We start from the raw sequence: 21,422 nt of genomic DNA on the forward strand, positions 1-21,422 counted from the left end.
TTGAGGGTGTGAGTTTCTCTCCTGCACAGCTGTTGATGGGACGTCGTCTGAAGTCCAAACCTCCAACATCCACAACTCTACTGACTCCTGAAAGTAATGCTCAAGTACATGACAGGCAAAAGTACAATCAAATAAAGCAAAAGAGCTATTATGACAGACATACAAGGCAGTTGCCAGATCTGCAGACAGGTGAAAATGTCAGAATACAGAGAGGAGACACTTGGCAGCCAGCTGTGGTTACGACAGACATCAGCAACCAAGATCCTTCATAGTTCGCACGCCGGATGGAAGAGTCCACAGGAGGAACAGGAAGCATCTGCTGAAGACAGGCGAGAGGGAGTTTCCACGTACAGGTGCACAGGACATTTCCACATATACAGACATGGAAACAAACGACACCAAGAGTGACAGAGGTCACTTGAGAGACTGACACTGATGAAGGACAAGCACAGTCACAGCTGTGATACACACACGGTCTGGGAGACAAGTCAAACTTCCAGCTAGACACAGAGACTAGATCCACCTGCAGTCTCACACAGTCTAAGACAAAGTCACACATGCTATAAATTCCAAGGTGTGAAATAAAAGGTTTATTAGTTTATGTTATGGCTGTTGCAATGTAAGAAAGGCATACCTAGAAGGATTGTTTTGGTAATTCAGTGTTGTAAAAAAAACCTTGAGAAGGGGGATGTAATGTATTGTGTGAGTATTCGTACGTCGGAGTGCGTATGACGTCAGGTCGGGGGGTAAGGAAAATGGAGCCTGTTGACTAAACAGGGTTGTTCAATCTACAGCGGTGTCCGAGTCACATCAATACTACAAAGGCGTTTTTTTTTACGGCGAACTATCTCTCAGATGCTGCAAGCAACAGGCGATTTTGGAAATCCCGGGAGTTGACGAACGGTGAAGGAATGGTGGAAGTCGGAACCCTTGGTACAAATGCCGATGAGCATGGACCGACGTTCAGAACCGAGGCAGCATTTCAGCCGTCAACCCTTCTTCCCTACAAGCAAATTTCTGCTGAAAAACAAAATGCTGCCAAGCAAACAACCCTCACCACTTTTTTTCAAACCGGTGTCATCTCCTGTTGCCGGGGGTTCTGTGAGTCTTCCTTCACCCCTTGCTGTGCTTGATATGATCCCGACACCACAACCAGCACTCATCTCCCGGAGCGAACACACCTGCCACTGTTGGTGAGTACTGTACACCCTAGTACGTTAACTCTCTATGATTTATTACGTTGAATATTACCTTAAATTGATTAAATATAACACGAATTTTGCCTTGTACTGCTTTTGTGTCGTATTGGTATGCAAATGTGAATAAATTATAGATAAAACTTATTTAGGAAGCCCTCTGGAACGCATCCCTATTTTCTCCATTTAAATAATTACTGTATTCACATTATGCATCGACTGCAAGGAACGTGTCCCCCGCATGTACCGAAGATAGGGTGTACAGTAATTCTCAAATATTACCAAAAAATTCAACACACATGTTGCTGTAATGGTGTTATGCTAACCACTATGCTACACTGCTGCCCTTAGATATAATAGGAATGGAAGAATATGAATGATACAAAGGAAGAGGATACTTAGTACAAATTGATGTCAAGATTAGCACAATACTGTGGGCCGAACAGCCTGTCCACTACTGTTTTCACTGCCAGTGTCATCACTTGGAACCTGTCTCTGCTCCCTTCAATTATTCTCCAGTTATCCAAGCGAGTACTAGTTCTTTATCAACTGAGAACTAAATTACCCCAAAAGCCCTCTAGATTTTAAATAATGAAGGGCAATACTGTGAATTAAATCAAAGTCATTTCCATAACTTAGTTAAGTTTTAGATGAAAACTGTAAGCTCCCAAAGCTAGTAGTGCAGCTTGCATTTCCTTTCTTTCAACCTTGTATGATTTGCATTGTAAAAGAATACATTCAACTGTTTTATAACGGTCACAACACCTGCACACTTCAGTGGCTACCGTTGTACCTACGATTAAGGAAACGACAACGGAGTTGAAGAACTCCACTAATGCCATTCACGAGAGGCCGACGGAAGCTGAGAGTCGCCTCTCCAGCGTGGAGGACACCACTGTGCAACTGGTGGGTGTCAGCGAGCAGAATAATGAACGCTCGGACCTGCTGTGGAACCGTGTCGAGGAGCTTGAGAACAGGAGCAGACGGAGCAACGTCAGGCTGATTAGTCTAAAGGAGGGTGTGGAAACGGGCGGTCTGATTAAGTGTGTGCAAAGAATCATGTCCGAGGGATTTGGCATCAAACTGAACGCAGAGCGGGCGCATCGGGTCCTGGCACCAAGGCCGGGCGAGGGTCGCCCCCCAGGCTGGTATACACTGGCTTATCCAGCAGTTCTACGCTTCATGTGGAAAGGAAAGAACAAGTTCTTTACTACTGCTGCAGAAGTAGAGAAATTCATTAAGGAAAAGTGTGGCGCTGGCATTGACTGAGAGACTAATAGGTGGAGATAACCTTTTAGGTACAACAGGGTGGGCGGGGAGCTGGATAAAGCTGTCCCTTTAATACTAGGCTTACTAGCTGGCACGTTACTTTGGCGGACCATATCATGAGTCTTTTTCTTCTCTGTTTCTTTGTAGAGTTTATCCTGCCTATTTTTATTTGTTAGTTAATCTGGTGGGAATATATCATCGCTAAGTTTTTGGGTTATGTTGGTTGTTTAATTGTTGTTTGAAAGTGCAGCAATTTGCAGTGTTTGTTGGTAATAATTGAGCATGGGGATAGAGTACAGCAGGTTTTTTCTTTGGAATTTTTTTTGGAATTATTGCATTCCAGACTCAGTCATCGGGGAACATGTATATTTTTGTACGTGTGTGCACGAAGTTTGACATGAAAATGGGTAATTTCATATCATGGAACATTAATGGGTGTGGAAACCCATTCAGGAGGGAAAAGATTTTATCATACCTTAACGGTAAACAAATTGATGTTGCATTTGTCCAGGAAACACATTTTAAAGATCTTGAAGCATTGAAATTTAGAAGAGATTGGGTGGGCCAAGTATTCTATTCATCATTTAATAGGAACAAAATGGGACAATGATTTTAGTTAACAAAAAACTTAATTTTGTATTGCTTGGAGAATTTAAGGACAAGGAAGGCAGGACAATTTGTATAGATGCACTTATTAATGGGGTGAAGGTAGTACTTTGTAACATACATGTACCTGATAAGGAAGACCCAGACTTTCTTAACAAGCTGAACAAAATTTTAGGTGCCAAGGAAGGAAAAATAATTTTAGCAGGAGACTTTAACCAAGTAATGGACCCTGTTATTGATAAAAGCAAATTTCAGACATCACCTTTACCTAGGCACAGGGCTGCCTTACATCAACTTATTGAGGATATCAGTCTGATGGATATATGGCGATTGGTGAATCCATCCAGGAAAGAATGTACATTTTTCTCTCATTGACATAAATCCTACTCTAGAATAGATTTTTTTAAATATCCAACTCCATTGCTGAACAGATGATAGACTGTAAAATTGGCCCAATAGCATTATCAGACCATGCACCAGTCGAAATTCAAATTGATTTAAATACTGAAAGGGGAAGGAGGGGTAGATGGTGAATGAATATTATGCTGTTAAAAAAGGATTTCAGTGATAAGCTGGCTGAGGATCTGATTTCATTTTTTGAATTGAACATAGGGAACACAGTAAAGCTGTCCTCAGTATGGGAGGCATCCAAGGTATATATAAGAGGAAAATTAATAGCACAAACATCTGAAAGTATGGAGCAAATAAGTCTGGAGGCAGAAATAACCGCGATGGAAAAGGTCTTATCAAGACAATATACTGATGACTTATACAAAGATCTGTGCAATTTGAAATTCCAGCTAAATAACATATAACAAAAAAGCAGAATATGCATTATTTAGATTAAAAACGAGTTTCTACGAATATGGTGACAAAGCTGGTAAGTTGCTGGCACGATATTTAAAGCAGCAGAATACAAATAGTGTAATACCTGTAATTAAGAAAGGGGATACATTAGTGTCATCATATAAAGAAATAAAGTCTTTCAACAGTTCTATGAACATCTATATGCATCACCGTTTAATTATTACCAGGAGGAGCTGAATCAGTTTCTGCTAACATAAAATTGCCTACATGATCCCCACAACAAGCTGAGTCCTTGGATGCCCCAGATACTGAGAATGAGGTCAGATGGGCTATTGTGGCTATAAAAATGGGGAAATCTCCAGGTATGGATAGCTTCCCAGTTGAATATTGTAAGAAATTTCTGGACATATTTGCTCCTATTCTAACAAAAATCTACTCAGAAGCATTTAATTTGGAATTTTTACCTAATATATTTAATGAAGCATTAATAATTGTTGATCCCAAAAATAGACAGGGGTGCAATCGATCCTTCCAATTATAGGCCTATAAGCTTAATTAATGTGGACTGTAAGATACTGACTAAAATACTGGGTTCATGAGAGAAGTATTGCCATCTATAATTAACACTGACCAGTTTGGCTTCATTAAAAGCAGATCCCCAAATGACAATTTAAGGAGATTACTGCACTTAATATGACTGAACTTCCCCAAGTAGTATCTCAGTTATTGCCATCTCCCTGGATGCTGAAAAGGCCTTTGACAGGGTTGAGTGGAGATTTTTAACCATGGCCTTGTCATCCTTTGGGTTTGGCTCTATCTTTAAATCATGGATTAGAATTTTGTATAAAAACCCTAAGGCTACAGTTACTACAAATGACATCATATTCCCATTTTTTCAACATTTCACGGGGTACACGCCAAGGCTACCCCCTCTTTTCATTGTTATTTACGATTTTTTTGGAACCGTTGGCAATCATGATTAGAGCCAATCCAAATATTAGAGGGGTGAAGGGAAGCGGAAAGGAGCATAAGTTGATGCTATATGCTGACGATATTTTATTACTGATTAGTGACCCTCCTAATTCCTTACCCCCACTAATGAAAACAATTCAATTATATTCTGAAGTGTCTGGTTATAAAATCAACTGCAGTAAATCTATGCCAATGTCAAAATTTTGTTATTCAAATTCAGTATCTCAGTTTAACTTCAGATGGGTGCCAGTTGGAATGAAGTATCTAGGGGTCAAACAGTCAGAATTTGGATGAAATAACTAAATTATGATCCATTATTGAGTAGGATAAGAAATAATCTGGATAAGTGGGGGCTACTGAGATTGTCACTCTGGGGTAAAGTCAATGTAGTTAAAATGGTCATAGCACCTCAGTTTAACTATCTTTCTATGATGCTTCCTTTAAATATTTCAGATTTGATCTACAAGCAATACAACAAAATTATTAGTGACTTTCTAAGGAGTAAGAAGAAGCCCAGAATTAAAATGAGTAAGATGTGTATGTCCAGGGACATGGGTGGGCTCAGTCTACCAGACGTCAAGGCATATAAATTATCCTTTGAAATGATCAAGTTAGCTAAACATTAGGACAGGGCTGATGTTGATTAAGTTTGGGTAGTTATAGAACAGAACTTGGCTGCACCACATTCTCCCCTTAACATTCTCTCACAACATGTGGAAAACAAGATTAATCTAAATCCTATACTATTTCACTCAAGGACTGTGTGGAGTACCATTCATAAAGCTTGTAGAATGTCACATTTAAATCAGTTATACTCCTCGCTCTAGAATAACCCTGAGATATGCATTGGGAAAAGAATGGTGAAAAGAATGTACTGGAAAGAATGGAAGATTAAAGGTGTAAATACAGTAGGTGATCTATATGAGAATGGGATTTTTATGTCATGTGGATTTGCAGAGGAAATATAACTTTGTAGATAAAGGGAGTTTCTGGAAGTATTTACAAATAAGACATTGCGTTAGTAGCATATTCAAGAATGGTGGCCCACAAAGTAATCCTTTAACTGAATATACTGCCACAGAAAGTTCATAAAGCATCAGTGTTTTATGAAATGTTCAAGCACTCTGTGGGTGAACCGTATAACAATCTCAAAGCAGTATGTCAGAAGGATCTTGGAAGTGATATTGAAGATAATGAGCAGTCAAATATTTTATCAAATGTGGGTAGACATATAAGGGAAGTGAGAGGGAAATTTATTCAGTATAAGATAGTACACAGATATTATTGGACACCAACTAGACTCTACAAAATGGGGATTGTTGATAATAATTTATGCTGGAAATGTAAAAATGAGGTCGGAAAAATTTTCACATGATTTGGGAGTGTTCCATGGTTCGTTCATTTTAGTGTAAAGTTCTTGATGGGGAATTGGTCAGGTCCTACACTGCCCTTGTGCCCATGGCTTTGTCTCCTGGGTGATAGGACAATGATACCTAATGTAAACTATGACAAATTTACTATTTTAAAGGTGGGTCTCATCACGGCTGCAAGAATTATATTGCAAGACTGGAAAAAAAGATGTCCCACTGTGAGGGAATGGACTGAGGAAATGGTTAAGATTTCATCATATGAACACATGTTGGGAAGAATTAACAGTGAGGGAGAAGTGCAAGACGCATGGGTTCAATTTTGGTTGTATGTTAATTTAAACTTAAATTAGAAGTTTTTTTCTGTTTCTTAGTTTTATACGTTTTCCTGTTGTGGGATGGCTATGTAAATATGCTGTACTGTATCTGCTCTATGATATGCTGTGCAGCTTTGTAAGATAAGAATAAATAATAATAAAAATTTGAGTTACAAAAAAAAAAGAAAGGGAGTAGAGATAGCCCAGGAAATTATAGACCAGTGAATCTTACCTCAGTGGTTGGTAAGTTGATGGAGAAGATCCTGAGAGGCAGGATTTATGAACATTTGGAGAGGTATAATATGATTAGGAACAGTCAGCATGGCTTTATCAAGGGCAGCTCGTGCCTTATGAGCCTGATTGAATTTTTTGAGGATGTGACTAAACACGTTGATGAAGGAAGATCAGTAGGTGTAGTGTGTATGGTTTTCAGCAAGGCATTTGATAAGGTACCCCATGCAAGGCTTATTGAGAAAGTAAGGAGGTATGGGATCCAAAGGGACATTGCTTTGTGGATCCAGAACTGGCTTGCCCACAGAAGGCAAAGAGTGGTTGTAAATGGATCATATTCTGCATGGAGGTCAGTCACCAGTGGAGTGCCTCAGGGATCTGTTCTGGGACCCTTACTCTTTGTGATTTTTATAAATGACCTTGATGAGGAAGTGGAGGGATGAGTTAGTAAGTTTGCTGATGACATAAAGGTTGGAGGTGTTGTGGATAGTGTGGAGGGCTGTCAGAGGTTACAGCGGGACATCGATAGGATGCAAAACTGGGCTGAGAATTGGCAGATGGAGCTCAACCCAGATAAGTGTGAAGTGGTTCACTTTGGTAGGTCAAGTATTTTTTTTGTAATTTATTTTTTTATTGAATTTCATCAAACAACCATTTCCATAAGATGTATTTCAGATATTGTACATATACATCATATAATCATATATCACAAAATCTCCACAAAGTATTTATCTGGGTATACACTTAAGAAAAGAGTGGAAAGAAAAAACAAGCTAAAGGAAAGAACTATGTACAAGTAGGGAGTGATTTTTTTTTTCAACAGATTCATTGATATGTGGGAATAAAATCAGGCCTATGAGGCATTGTGTAGTTAAACCATTTTCCCCAGTATGAATCAAATTGTTCCAGCTTATGATTAACAGATGCTGTTATCTTTTCCATTTTGTAAATGTCCATTGTAATTTCCATCCATGTATTTAAAGTTGGGTTCTCCTGTGATTACCATTTCCTAGTAAGGGTCTTTTTACCAGCCAGCAACAGTATATTCATTAAATATTTATCTCTTTTCAACCATTCTTGAGGTATATATCCAAAATATATGGTCTTACTCTCCAAGGGTATTTCACATTTAAAGATGTCTTGTAGGGCATTGTGTATCCCCCTCCAATAGTTTTTGATAACAGGGCAGTCCAAAAAAATATGATAATGATTTGCATTTTGATTTCCACAATTTCTCCAGCAAACAGGGAGGTTACTATCATAATGGGATTTCTGAGAGGGTGTAATAAAATATCTTATCAAGTTTTCCCTCCAAACTCCCTCCATTTCTGTGAATTGGTACACTTCCATTGACATCTCCATATTGTTGTCCATTCTTCCTCAAATATAATTATCCCTCCTTCCTTCTCCCATTTTGTTTTAATGTATGAAGTCGAATGTGCTTTAAGATTTGACAACCACTTATACATGCTTGAAATTATTCTACTACCATTATCTGAATTATATGCTTTTCTAAAGAGCTCTATCAAGCATGTTTTTGCCTTGGTTGCATTTTTAATCGTCCTATGAACATATTGTTGTATCTGTAAATACAGATAAAAATCTTGTTTTTCTAATAAGTGTTTCTCTTCAAGAATTTCAAAACTGAACAGTGTTCCTTCTTTCATTATGTTGCAAAGAACTGTTTTTCCTTTAGCTGTCCAGTCCTTAAATCTAGCATCCAATTTATTTGGTGTAAAATCAGAATCATAAGCACACCATTTAAGATTTGCTATATCTCCCTCTAGATTATATTCTTTTATAGTGGTTTTCCATATTTTAAGAGTCAATTTCATCCATGGGTTATCAATAGTATTTATGTACCTTTGCAGGTTGTTATCAGCCAAAATTGCTTGTATGGGGATGGGAAGTACCCACTCCTCAATGTTTTTCCATTGAGCATCATATGATGGGTTGCACCAAAATATCATAGCTCTCAACTGTGCTGCCAAATAATAATCTCTAAGAGAAGGCAAGCCCCATCCCCCCTTTTCCTTTGCTAATTGCAAAGTTTTGAGACAAACTCTAGGCCTTTTACCCTGCCAAATATACCTTGATAGCTTCTTGTTCCAGTCATTGAATTGATTTTGATTAATCTCTATTGATAGGGTCTGAAAGAGATATAACAGTCTGGGCAGTATATTCATTTTAATAGACTGAATCCTTAAATTGAGACTGAAAAAAGGAATCAGGCTCCATCTTGCCACATCTTCCTTAATTTTTTTTATATAGAGGCTGATAATTACATTCTGATAATTTTGCCAAATCTTTTGGCATAATGGGGCCCAAATATTTGAAAGACTGTGTGCCATGGCCCAGGGATATTGACTTTCAATTTCTCTTGGTGGGCTATAGTAATATTAAAGTAATTGGGTTTTATCTATGTTGATCTTGTATCCTGATAATTGACCACATTGTTCAAAGGATTGCATCAAATTAGGTAAAGTGTATGTTGGTTGCCCCAGATAGATCAAAATGTCATCCGCATAACAAGCCAATTTATGCTCTGTCCCTTTAATAGTAATTCCCCTGATATCTTCATCTTGTCTGATGTATTGAGCTAATGGTTCCAGATATAGCGCGAAGAGTAGTGGTGACCATGCACAACCCTGTCTCGTGCCCCTTTCTAGGGTAAGACTATTTGATAAATGTCCATTGATTTTAATCCTAGCAGTAGAATTGTCATATAGCGTCTGTATAGTTTTAATAATTGTGTCTTGGAAACCAAATCTTTGTAAAACTTTGTAAAGAAAATTCCAATTAACCAAATTAAATGCTTTTTCAGCATCCACGCTTATCACTATTGCTTCGATTTTATTTTTTTGTATATGATCCATAATGTGGTGTCCTTCGTATATTGTCTTGAGTCTGGAGTTTTCGTATAAAACCTGTCTGATCATTACATATCAGTATGGGTAGAAACTCCACTAATCATTTGGCCATGATGGAGGTAAATAACCTATAATCTACATTAAGAATGGATATTGGTCTAAATGACCCGCATTCCATTTTATCCTTGACTTCTTTTGGTATAGTTGAGATTATCGCTTCCTTCCAACTGGGTGGCATTTGTGCCTTTTTTAGAGCTTAGTTCAGTGTGGGGAGTAAAACAGGAATTAAATCATTTTTAAATTCTTTGTACCACTCTGCCGTATACCCATCTGATCCTGGTGACTTGCTTAATTTACGCCTACTAATTGCAGCTTTTAATTCAACTTCAGTTATGTCAGCAGTCATCCTTCTATTTTGTTCTTTGCTTAAAGTGGGTAACTCTAGAGAATTCAAGAAAGTGACAATTTGAGTTATGCTTCCCCCGGAACTTTGGAATATAGCATTTTGTAAAACATTTCAAAAGCTTCTTGAATTTCACTTAGCTTATTTTTTATCGTTTTCGTTCTTGGGTCCCTAATTCTATGAATCGTATTTTCTGCTATCTTTTTTTTTTCAGTTTCCACGCCAATATTTTCATAGATTTCGATCCACTTTCATAATGTCTCTGTTTCAGAAACATTAAGTTTTTCCTGATTTCTTGCGTAGCCAAATTATTTATTTCATTCCTAATTCTTTTAATTTCCCCTAATGTATCCTGTGCCAAATTCAATTTGTTTTTTCTCTAGTTCCTTCAGTCTATTTTGTAATTCCTTTAATGTTTTATTCCTTATTTTTTTCTTATATGAAGATATTGCTATAATTTTCCCTCTTAAGACCGCCTTCAGAGTATCCCATAAAATGGGAGGTGAAACCTCTCCATTATCGTTAAATTCTAAGTAGAGACTAATTCCTTTTTTAATTTGTTCCTTAAAGTACAGATCATTGAGTAGACTTGAATTTAGTTTCCAAATAGTATTTTTTGGTTGTAGGTCAAAATCAACAGATGAATATATAGGTGCATGGTCACTTACAATAGATGGTCCCAATTCCACAGGTGTTTATTTTGTCTTTGTCTTTTCCAAATGTTATGAAATAGTTTATTCTTGTATATACAAAATGTGGAGCAGAATAATGAGTGTAATCCTTTCTGTCAGGGCAAAGGTCCCTCCATATATCAATTAAACCAACATCCTCAAAAAGTGTATTAACTTTCTTATGTAAAGATTTTGTTTCATATGTTTTTCTATTGGAAGAGTCTAAGTTTGGTTGTAATTGTAGATTTAAGTCTCCCCCACATATCAGGAGACCTTCTGTTTCCGTTACCATAATATCAGTAATTTTCTGAAAGAAACCAATATCACTTCCGGGGAGTGCGTATATATTCAATAGAGTAGCTGAATTGGCGTCTATATTACCCCTTACCAGAATATATCTGCCGTATTTATCTCCCATTTCAAATACTTCTTCAAAATTTAGCTTACTTGAGATAAGAATAGCATCTCCTCTCCTATGTCCTGATTTATATGAGGAGAAAAACAGATTAGTGAAGCTCATTCTCTTTAGTTTTTTATGCTCATTATCACTTAAATGAGTTTCCTGTAAATATTCTACATGGGCTTGTTCTTTTTTCAATTTGGATAAAATTCTCTTATGTTTGATTGGATTTAATAGCCCATTTACATTAAAAGAAATGTATTTTACCTTGTCCTTAGCCACCTGTATTTATCTGTCAATGTATCATTGAAATTAGAATAAAACTTAATCAATCTACTCCCTGAACAAATAAGAACCAATAAGCTCAAATAATAACAAAAATGGCAATGAACGTGTAATTCCAAGGCTGAGGTCTCTAGTAAATGACCCTCCGTTGAGCTAGAGGAAATGTCCAGCTGGGGGGGGGGGGGGAAATAACCACTCCTATTTGTGGGTTGAGGGCCCCCACTGCAGTATTCACAAAAGTCAGTGAACAAATCCATTATACAGAAAAGATTTTCCTGTGTACTCCAATGTGTGTACGTACACACACACTCACTCACTCACTCACACTCACTCTCTCACACTCACACTCTCATTTTGGTGGGGAAAAATGAGTAATTGAGCGAATAAAATGTAACAGCTAAGTAATATAAAATCTACATTATGATAAGTATTTCTCAAGATAGGTATATCACAGTGTACTTTTGCTTCTGTTTAGCTTCTCAGCATTTTTAAAGTTAGCCAAACCTTATGGCTCTTCTGAAAGGAGTGAGTACTGTCTTTGGGAAACTCCCGGTCTCTTCCTGATACATTTCTCTCCACTTGCCTTCTCGATTCTCGCACTATTTCCCAAGCTGAGCGGGATAATTCCTCAGCCGGGCTTTCTTTTGTTTTGGTCATGCTGACCGGCAACCCCCTGGCCCTCATGTCTAGTCGCCTCTTCCACTGTCTGGTATAACTGCGTCCTGTTGTCATAAAACACTCGAAGTTTAGCAGGGTACGGAGTTTGAAATCTAACCTTATTTTGCTTTAGTACTCACTTTACTTCGGAGTATTCTTTGCTTTTCTGGAGGACAGCGGGGGGGGGGGGTGGTAATCTTGGTCAAAATATATTAATTTATCCTCTAAGAACACTCTCTTCTTACCCCAGGCCCTTCGTAGAATCTCCGCCTTGGTGCTGTACCGAAGGAATTTAATTATAAATGATCATGGCTTTCTATTGTTGTTAGGTTTTGGGACTAGCACGCGGTGTGTTCTCTCGATTTTCAGTTCCATAGCTGGGGGAAGATCCAGCGCATCCCGCAGTAACTTTCCGACAAACTCCGTCATAAACTCCGCTCCTTCGGGAACGTTGTAGCTTCTGATATTTTTACGCCGTGATCTTCCCTCCAGATCAAGCAGTTTACCTTCTTGGTGATGTATGATTTTTATTGTCTTGCTCAGTATCCGTTCCACGTGTTGAATACGATCTTCCACCTTCTCAATGCGAGTCTCTGCCACCGCTATTTTTTGATTATCACTGGCAAGCTCGGCCTTAATATCATGGAGTTGCTGCTTTATTTCTTTCTGGACCTCCATTACTTCTCTCAGGATTTCCAAGATATTCGCTGCTTCATCCAAACGAGGCCCGGCGGCCGCCTCACTCGCACGTGGTCGGGTCGGAGAGCCACTCACTGCACTCCTCTCAGACGCAGGCTCCGCAGTGTCGCTTTTTTAATTTCCATTTCTTCTCCCCATTCTTGCCCCTCTTTTCAGTTAAAATATTTTTCGAAAAATATTATATTTGACGGGTTAATGGGGCTTAATACACATTTTTCCGAAGGAGCTAGTGACTTAAACTGCCATTCTCGACGATGATGTCACCGGAAACCCCCTTGGTAGGTCAAATATGATGGCAGAATATTGCATTCATGGTAAGACACTTGGCAGTGTGAAGGATCAGAGGGATTTTGGGGTCAGAGTCCATAGGACGCTCAAAGCAACTGAGTAGGTTGACTCTGGTTAAGAAGGTGTATGGTGTATTGGCCTTCATCAATTATGGAACTGAACTTAGGAGCTGAGAGGTAATGTGGCAACTATATAGGACCCTGGTCAGACTCCACTTGGTATATTGTGCTCAGTTCTGGTTGCCTCACTACAAGGAAGGATGTGGAAACCATAGAAAGGGTGAAGAGGAGATTTACAAGGATGTTACCTGGATTGGGGAGCAAGCCTTATGAGAATAGGTTGAGTGAACTCGGCCTTTTCTCCTTGGAGTGACGGAAGATGAGAGGTGACCTGATAGAGGTGTATAAGATGATGAGAGGCATTGATCATGTGGATAGTCAGGCTTTTTCCCAGGATTGAGATGGTTGCCACAACAGGATGCAGTTTTAAGGTGCTAGGGAGTAGGTACAGAGGAGATGTCAGGGGTAAGTTTTTTTACTCAGTGGTGAGTGTGTGGAATGGGCTGCCAGTAACTGTGGTGGAGGTGGATATGATAGGGTTCTTTAAGAGACTTTTAGATAGGTACATGGAGCTTAGAAAAATAGAGGGCTATAGGTAAGCCTAGTAATTTCTAAGTTAAGGACATGTTTGGCGCAACTTTGTAGGCCGAAGCACCTGTATTGTGCTGTAGGTTTTCTATGTTTCTATGACCTTACTGCACTATAACACCAGTCTTAACACCTGAGCTTGTATCGTATTCAAACATTTTAAATTTGAAGTTGAATCTGATCCATAAGGCGCAAAGCCATAATCAAATACCAATTTAATTAAACAAATATACAAAGTCAATAGAGATTTTCATGTAGCTCCCCAAGAATACCCACATAGACACTGAAGGATATTTAATGCCCTTTTACATCTGTCAATTATCATACTGATATGGTGCTTCTATGTTAGCTTATTATCTAGCCACATGCCAAGAAATCTGACACTGACACTTCGTGTTTGACTATACACTTTCAAATTGAATGCAGGTCTATTGATCCCTTAGTAAAACATATGTACAATGTACTGTGTATGTTAATCAAAATGGCTTCTTTATTTTGTTAAGAATAGGAATGCTTCTTTGTATGATAAATGCTTTCTCTCGCAGTTATTTAGTTTTAGACTTGCTGATATCAGGATTGTATTCATTTGTTAACCAATGGGGAATGTTATTTCGTCTTGTGAGGCTGGGAGCTTGGGGGTTTTCCGGTCTTTTCAGGGGAGTCGGGAAGAAGACGACAAGGAAGGTGGACATGCGCTGCACTGCTTGGTCGACCACCAGGGTGGTCCCAGGTGCGAGGACATGGAGGTCGGAGGAAAGTGATGAGGGGTCGAATGGTTCGATGGTTGAGCTCCAACGATGTGCACTAAACTGACTGAACTTTGATACGTTGGCGCCTTTTCCTTTATTTTCTTTTCCTTCATATATACTGTATTGGATAGTACTCTTAGTTTTAGTAAACTCTTTAAAGTATATTCTATAACGGTATCTGGTGTGAATTTGATACTGTGTGCGTGCGTGAGGCATAAACTTGATTTTCACAACACCTGCGTGTACAGGAGGTGGGGTTGGTGAGTGGCTGGATCTCCTTTTCCCCTAGACATATACCAGCCTGTTGGGTAAGTGGTACACATATAACTTGTGTTTTAGCTACTGAAAGCTTAAAATCCTATCAACTTGCCCACTGTTCGACATTAATTGCTAATTACATCCTATATTCAGTTAAATTGATTTTTTCCCTCTGATCCATAAAGCTCCATCATCTACAAAAAGTGAATTACCTACCCCCTTGCCCATCTCAGAAAAAATGTCTTTAATCATAATAGTAAACAATAAAGGACTGCAAATACTGCCTGATGGAGTCCTATTCTCTATCTTATAGAACCCTTACTTGCCCTTACACTTTCTTACCCTTACTTGCTAAGACAGTCCAAATAAGAAACTCAGAAAAAAATTATTTAACCTTACTCTCACTCCTACTTTCCATAATTTAATCAAAAGACCCTCTCTCCATAGCATACGATATGCTTTTTCTATAACAAAAAATGCCACAATTACAACCTCTTTATTTACCTGTGCTTTCCTATTATCATCTTCCAAACATAAATCTGAATCCAATGTCACTGTACCCTTCCAAAATCCACACTGATAAAACACTATATCACCTCTTTTTTGCAACATATAACTCAACCACACTATTACAGTATGTTCCAGAAGTTTACACAAATGGGACATTAATGACATTGGCCTATAATTAGAAGGATCCAATGGGAGTTTTCCAATAGGCATTACTACTGCCATTTTCCATGAGGAGGGAAGATGGCCTAAATTTCAAATATGATTCAGAAATTTTAATATTATCTTAAAAGAGCTGTCAGCCATATGTTTAAACATATAATAACATATATGTTCCTTTCCTGGAACTGTCTCCTATTAATAGCTTTCATAGGTTCACACAAAGAAAACTCTACATCACTAAAACTATCAATACTATAGCTCGCTTCCAACACATCAGGGTATTCATGTAGAGCCTTATCCCTACATTGGTTAGCCTCTTCACTTAAATCATCTTGATTATGAATTGCAGCAAATGACTGAGCCAGTAACTCAACCTTCTCCATTTCAGTAACAATCATATTACCTTCTTTAATCAATACTGGAATATTATTAGTCTTATGAGTTCCCCCCATATTTTTAATCATTCCCCAAACATCTCCAAGTTTAATGCCCCTTCCAATACTATCACAAAATGACTTCCAGTAAACGTTTTTTGCACCCTTCACTACTTTCCTCACCACAGCCTGTGTCCTTTTATACTTAATAAGGTCACTCAAAGAGTGATACTTCTTAACTTTCCTAAATGCCTTATTTTTCTCCCTATTTGCCTTTACACACTCAACAGTCCACCATGGGTACAGCCTTTCTCCTATTGATGATATTTCTAATAGGATTCACTTCCTCCGCAGTTTGATGAATAATGTGACATAACCTTTCATTGCAGAAATACACATTATCCTCAACATTCAACCCTGATAGATATTCATCACATAAAACCTTAAACGTCTCCCAATTTGCTTTACCAAAATTTCACCTCCTAAGAGTGATCTCCTGTCCCCGATATAAATTCACACCCAACCTTACAGAAAAATAATCACTTCCCAATGTTTCATCTCCTAGGACATCCCACTCACTCACTCCAGCCAGAATGTTCGAAACTGAAATCTATAGCAGTTTCAGAACTATTATGAACATTAAATTTTGTGCCCCTCCCATCATTAAGACACACAAGATATGAAATACTGAAAAATCTTCTACAATCAAACCATTAGCATCATTCTGCAAACAACTCCGCAGTGAACTTTGTACATTAAAATCCCCACACCGTACAACCCTTAGTGAGCTAGAGCTACATGTACTTTACAACAAATCAATCAAGGGTTATAAAAATGTAACACTTTAATACCCCTACCAGCTGAATTAAATACTTCTTCTTCAAGTGCTTCATATACTTAATTTACATCCACAACTTTATGTCCTGTACTTTCCTTATAAAATTTGTAACACCACCCCCTACACCTACTAATCTATCATACCTAGTTACAATATAATTCTGCAAAGAAAAACTTAAATGTCATAACAACCCATTAGAGCTTCATTTAGTTTCCCACATTAACACTTGTTACACCCAGATACTTTTCAGCAGCTTTCACAATAATTTTAATTTTCTCAGTGTAACTAGATGTCTGAGCAGTACAATTCACATACGTTACAAATATCACAAACTTCATTTTATCAACTAGTTAAGTATCTTTAGTAAGAGGAGTATGATGCTGACGTATAACCTCTGACTTCATAGTCTGTTCTCTGACTAGTAATACTTTATCAATGATTGGTTAAATGTTTTGCACAGCCTCTGTATAAGACACCTAACTGTACTTTAACCTTTTCAACTTCAGCTGCCTTCTTAAACAATTCACATCCTTTATAAACAGCACTATGTTCTTCTCCGCAAGTATGATTAAACATTGCGACTTAACAATCTTCAAATTTGTGTTCCCCACCACACTTGCTTCATCTTAGTTACCCACAATATACTGCCACAACTTGCCCAAACCTCTGACATTTGTAACATCTAAGCGGGGGTGGAATATAAGCTCAAACATAACTAACTTTATCTGGGAGCTTCACTTCATCAAAAAATATTTATATATATATACTATCCACCCTTTCCCCATTTCTGACTACTTGCATTCTCTTTAATTCCTTAACCGTGCCTCCCAATAAATGACCTTTAACCTCTTCTATTGAAATCTCCACCGGAACCTCTGTTACAACACCTGTATTTTCACTGGGCAAAATGGATACTGTCTTTTAGCCAAGTAAAGTCTTCAACCGTAATGTCTTCTCACACTGCTTTTTATCCTTGCACATAATTAACACCTTCCCTCCTCTTAAAGTACGAGCACAATCTATATTCCCTATGTCTGCTTTTAGCTTTGTTGTTATTTTAATGGGATTGATAAAGGGCAGCTGTTTAAACAATACCTTGCATTTTTTTACAAAGATATCCACCCCTTCCTCTCCATCACTTGAAGTCATTCCAACATTATGTTTCATTTTCCAGATCTGCATTCAACTTCATTCCAACCTCTTCCTGCAATCTGCATGCTAAACCACGTTCATCTGCTCACTTCACGTCATCTACCATGAACATTCACCATCTCTGCCCACACCTACAACTGTACTGAACATCCTCCCGCCATGCAGAATGCAAAGGTATAGTCACTCCACCCAGCTTGAGTACGCCATCGGCCTTTACCACGCTCACAAACCCAGTCCTCGGCCACAGCGGGTAGCGGAAGGACAACCCCGTTCTCGTGCAATAACAGGTCGGCAGCTTTAAGCAGGACGGATCTCTACTGTCTCCTGGTCATCATGGCGGACAGTTAGGTTAGTCGCGATATTTAGAGATTGGCATAGGCAAAAGATGTGACTGAAATATCAGCAGTGACATTTCTTCCACATTGGCAGAGAAGTGTTGGTTGTACATGAGAGTACAGTATGTGACAGACTCAGTTCTTACACAAACAAGAGAAAATCTGCAGCTAAAGCTGTTCTTCCGTGGTAAGTCCCACCAATTCCGAGGCAAATGGAAAAGGACGCACGTGGGCTTTCCACCGGCTGTTGCTATTACGCTGTTACAGGATTTCTAGCATTTCTTCTGGTGCGTCTCAAGGGGCTGTTCCCCAGACCCTCTTTTATCCTGACTCACAGGGTCTCAGATGTCAATCAGGTTGGGATGATGCAATCCCTCCACCAACCCCCTCTGATCATTCCCTGAGGGCTTCCATGAAGTACAGTACTCAATACACAATTCCGTCTCCAAGAGACAATGACCGTTTTCCGTGGCTTTGTATCGCTGAGGGCCAGGACATTCCAAACGTGTCTTTCTCATTTCCTGGGTCTCCTGACCTGAATTAATAGTGATCTTGCGATTCTCAAAAAGGAGGGGGCTACTTTGGACCCTTTGGCCCCTCAGAGTTGGGCACAGGCATAACAGTATTAATTCCTAATAGTTATTAAGGGATGAATTCATCCAGTGTATGTAATAATCAACATCAGAGCAGTCACCTAGTACCCCTATTGAACTGCCTTTATACAATGCTATTGACAATTGCATGCTCCAAATCCCTTTTCATTGTAACATTCAAGATGATCATCTGGTGAAACATGGTCTAAATCCCTGAATTCACTGCCTTTCCCAGTGATGAGATTTCACAAAATTACAATATTTGCAACTTAGCAAGTTTACACAGCTCTTCATGCAAGGAATTAAGTTAGTTCCACTCCTCTTCCCACAGATTGCAAATGCATCTCTTTCAAATAATTATTCTCTACAATTGAATCTCCCTATACAAGTATGCCCAGCAGTGCATTTCAGACTTCTAATCATTTACTGTATAAATGAAAATTTCCCTCCCAACTTCTACCCTGCCCTCAAATTCACTTGGTCTATTTCTGACACTTCCTTTCCCTTTCTCAATCGCACTGTCTCTATCTCTGGAGACAGCTTATCCACTGATGTCTATTATAAACCAAATCACTGTAACCTGGACCATACCTCGTCACACCCTGCTACTTGTAAATACACCATTCCCTTCTCTCAATTCCTCCGTCTCTGCCTCATCTACTTTCAGGATGAGGATTTTCACTGGAAAATGAAGACTATGTCCTTTTTCAAACAAAAAGGCTTCTCTTCCTCCACCATCAACACTGCCCTCAAGCGTATCTCTTCCATTTCATGCATGCTTGCTCTTACACCCTCCTCCCGCCACGCTAACAGGGATAGGGTTCCTCCTGCTCTCACCTACCAACTCACCAGCCTCTGCATCCCGCACATATTTCTCCAAAACTTCTGCCACCTCCAACTGGATCCCACCGCCATACATATCTTTCCAGATTGGGAGACCGCTTTGCCGAGCATCTGTGCTCTGACCACCAGAGCAAGCGGGTTCTCTCAGTGGCCAACCCGTTTTATTTCCATTTGTCAATCCCATTCTGATATGTCGATCCATGACTGAGGAATTACATACAGAATTAAAAGGGCTAATATCAGACTGACTTGTTTTGCAGTTTGGCTAGTAATGCTGTGGGAATGATGTTGCAAGATAACTAAGGAACAAAGGTGTGCTCGTTGCATGAGAAAGCTGCTTGTGTAACCACGAAGCAAGGATGCCTGGCAATGATACTATGTGATGATAAATGTTTAACAAGCAGCCTCGGACAGTACTCAGGGCTCACTTGATTACAGACTTCCCAGGCTGAATGAGCAGGGGCTCTATTATTTTCAATTGAGATGCAAGCTTGCTAATAAACAGTATGTAATCTTAAGTAAACTGTGTTTGATAATTATTCGCTTGGTCTGAACCTGAAGTCCTGTGGTGGAGAAGTAGATCAACATCTTGGCGCAGTCATGAGCAGGGTCCCAGTAAGTTGTAGACTCCTCGCCAAAACTGAAGAAGTGAACGGACGGGTAATTGAGGTGAATCAGAGACGAATGGGCCCACAATGTAAGCTTTAACCTTGGTTCCTTGCTGCTCTCTGACAACTCTGTTCCCTCATTTTGGCAGGGAATATCCACTGACAGGACCCAAAGGGAATAAAGTGGACACGGGTCCCCTGGAATAACAGAAGTTCAAGTCTTCTAGTAAGTCAATACGATGGGTGCGCACTTAGACAAATAAGGCGTTCGAGTTTTCTTGTCTAAACATTTGGGAAAAGACAACTGGCCTGTAGGAGATACATTTGATTTAACTTTAATACGGCAGGAGGAACAGGGAATATGTAAAGAGAAGGCAGGCGTATGGTCACCTGATTGGCCTATGGTGACAAGAGGCAGAAATAAAAGAAGACAGACATATTAAATTGTTGGAATGATAACACTAAGCGAAGAGTGATAGATGTACGTGACAAAAGAGGCAATCCTAGGTGTTGGCAAGAGCTTAGAGAGTGATTTGTGAAGAATAGGATAAGGGACAGAAACAAAGGAGACGGGGAAAGAAATTGTATCAGAGACAAAATATACTGACCATGCAAGAATGAATAAAGGCAAAAGAGAAGCGGAAAATAAAATAATTACGGGGTACCCCGCCTCTATCCAGACATACTGACCGATTCCCCAAATGACACTGATGGTTATGAATGGGTAAGGCAACCTAATTATCCCGTTGTACTATCCATAGCTGCATCGGCACCTGTTTTAGATTGGTCAGGTTCCCCACCCCTGTATGACTCTCGCCCTGGTATCTCAGTCACCAACTCAATGGTCATTGCATCACCACCGACCAGTGTAGTTTCTCCAGAAAGGTTGGGAAACCCAATACACATTTCTGCCCGCACACGCTGTCAGACTGGACCCCTGAACAAGGGTCATTGGTTTTACCAGGACCGATACAGACTCAGTATCAATTGCCCATGAGGACCATTCCTCACCCACAAACCAGAGAAGCGGGGCAAGCACCTACTATGCAAATCCATAAGCCCTGGATTGCTTCCAAACTCTGTGGTGAACTGAATGCCGCCCCTGACAAAAAGGTCAACCACCAAGGGTTTTGTAATTAAGAACTGTCTTGACTATTTATTCCACTGACTCCTGAGGTTTGTTCCCTCTGGCCATGGCCGTCCTTACTCCTTCTGATCAAACACGATTCAACACTCGGTTCAGACATGACAACTATGACCAATTAATCCCAATCAGGCAAACCGAACCACAAATGATTGAAAATATATTGAATGCCTT

General features: G+C 39.3%; 1 long non-coding RNA gene across 2 annotated transcripts in view; it reads left to right on the forward strand.

The window, feature by feature from the left end:
- The first annotated feature begins 746 nt into the window (after positions 1 to 746).
- The window catches only part of LOC132403825 (uncharacterized), a 29,535-nt gene continuing 8,859 nt past the window's right edge, over positions 747 to 21,422 (forward strand). For both annotated transcript variants that reach the window (XR_009515363.1, XR_009515364.1), the window contains exons 1-2: positions 747 to 1,193; positions 20,254 to 20,330. This is a non-coding gene — a long non-coding RNA (uncharacterized LOC132403825). The remainder of the gene's footprint in view (positions 1,194 to 20,253; positions 20,331 to 21,422) is intronic.

Source organism: Hypanus sabinus, chromosome 13 (assembly GCF_030144855.1).
Source record: "Hypanus sabinus isolate sHypSab1 chromosome 13, sHypSab1.hap1, whole genome shotgun sequence".
NCBI classification, from domain to species: Eukaryota; Metazoa; Chordata; class Chondrichthyes; order Myliobatiformes; family Dasyatidae; genus Hypanus; species Hypanus sabinus.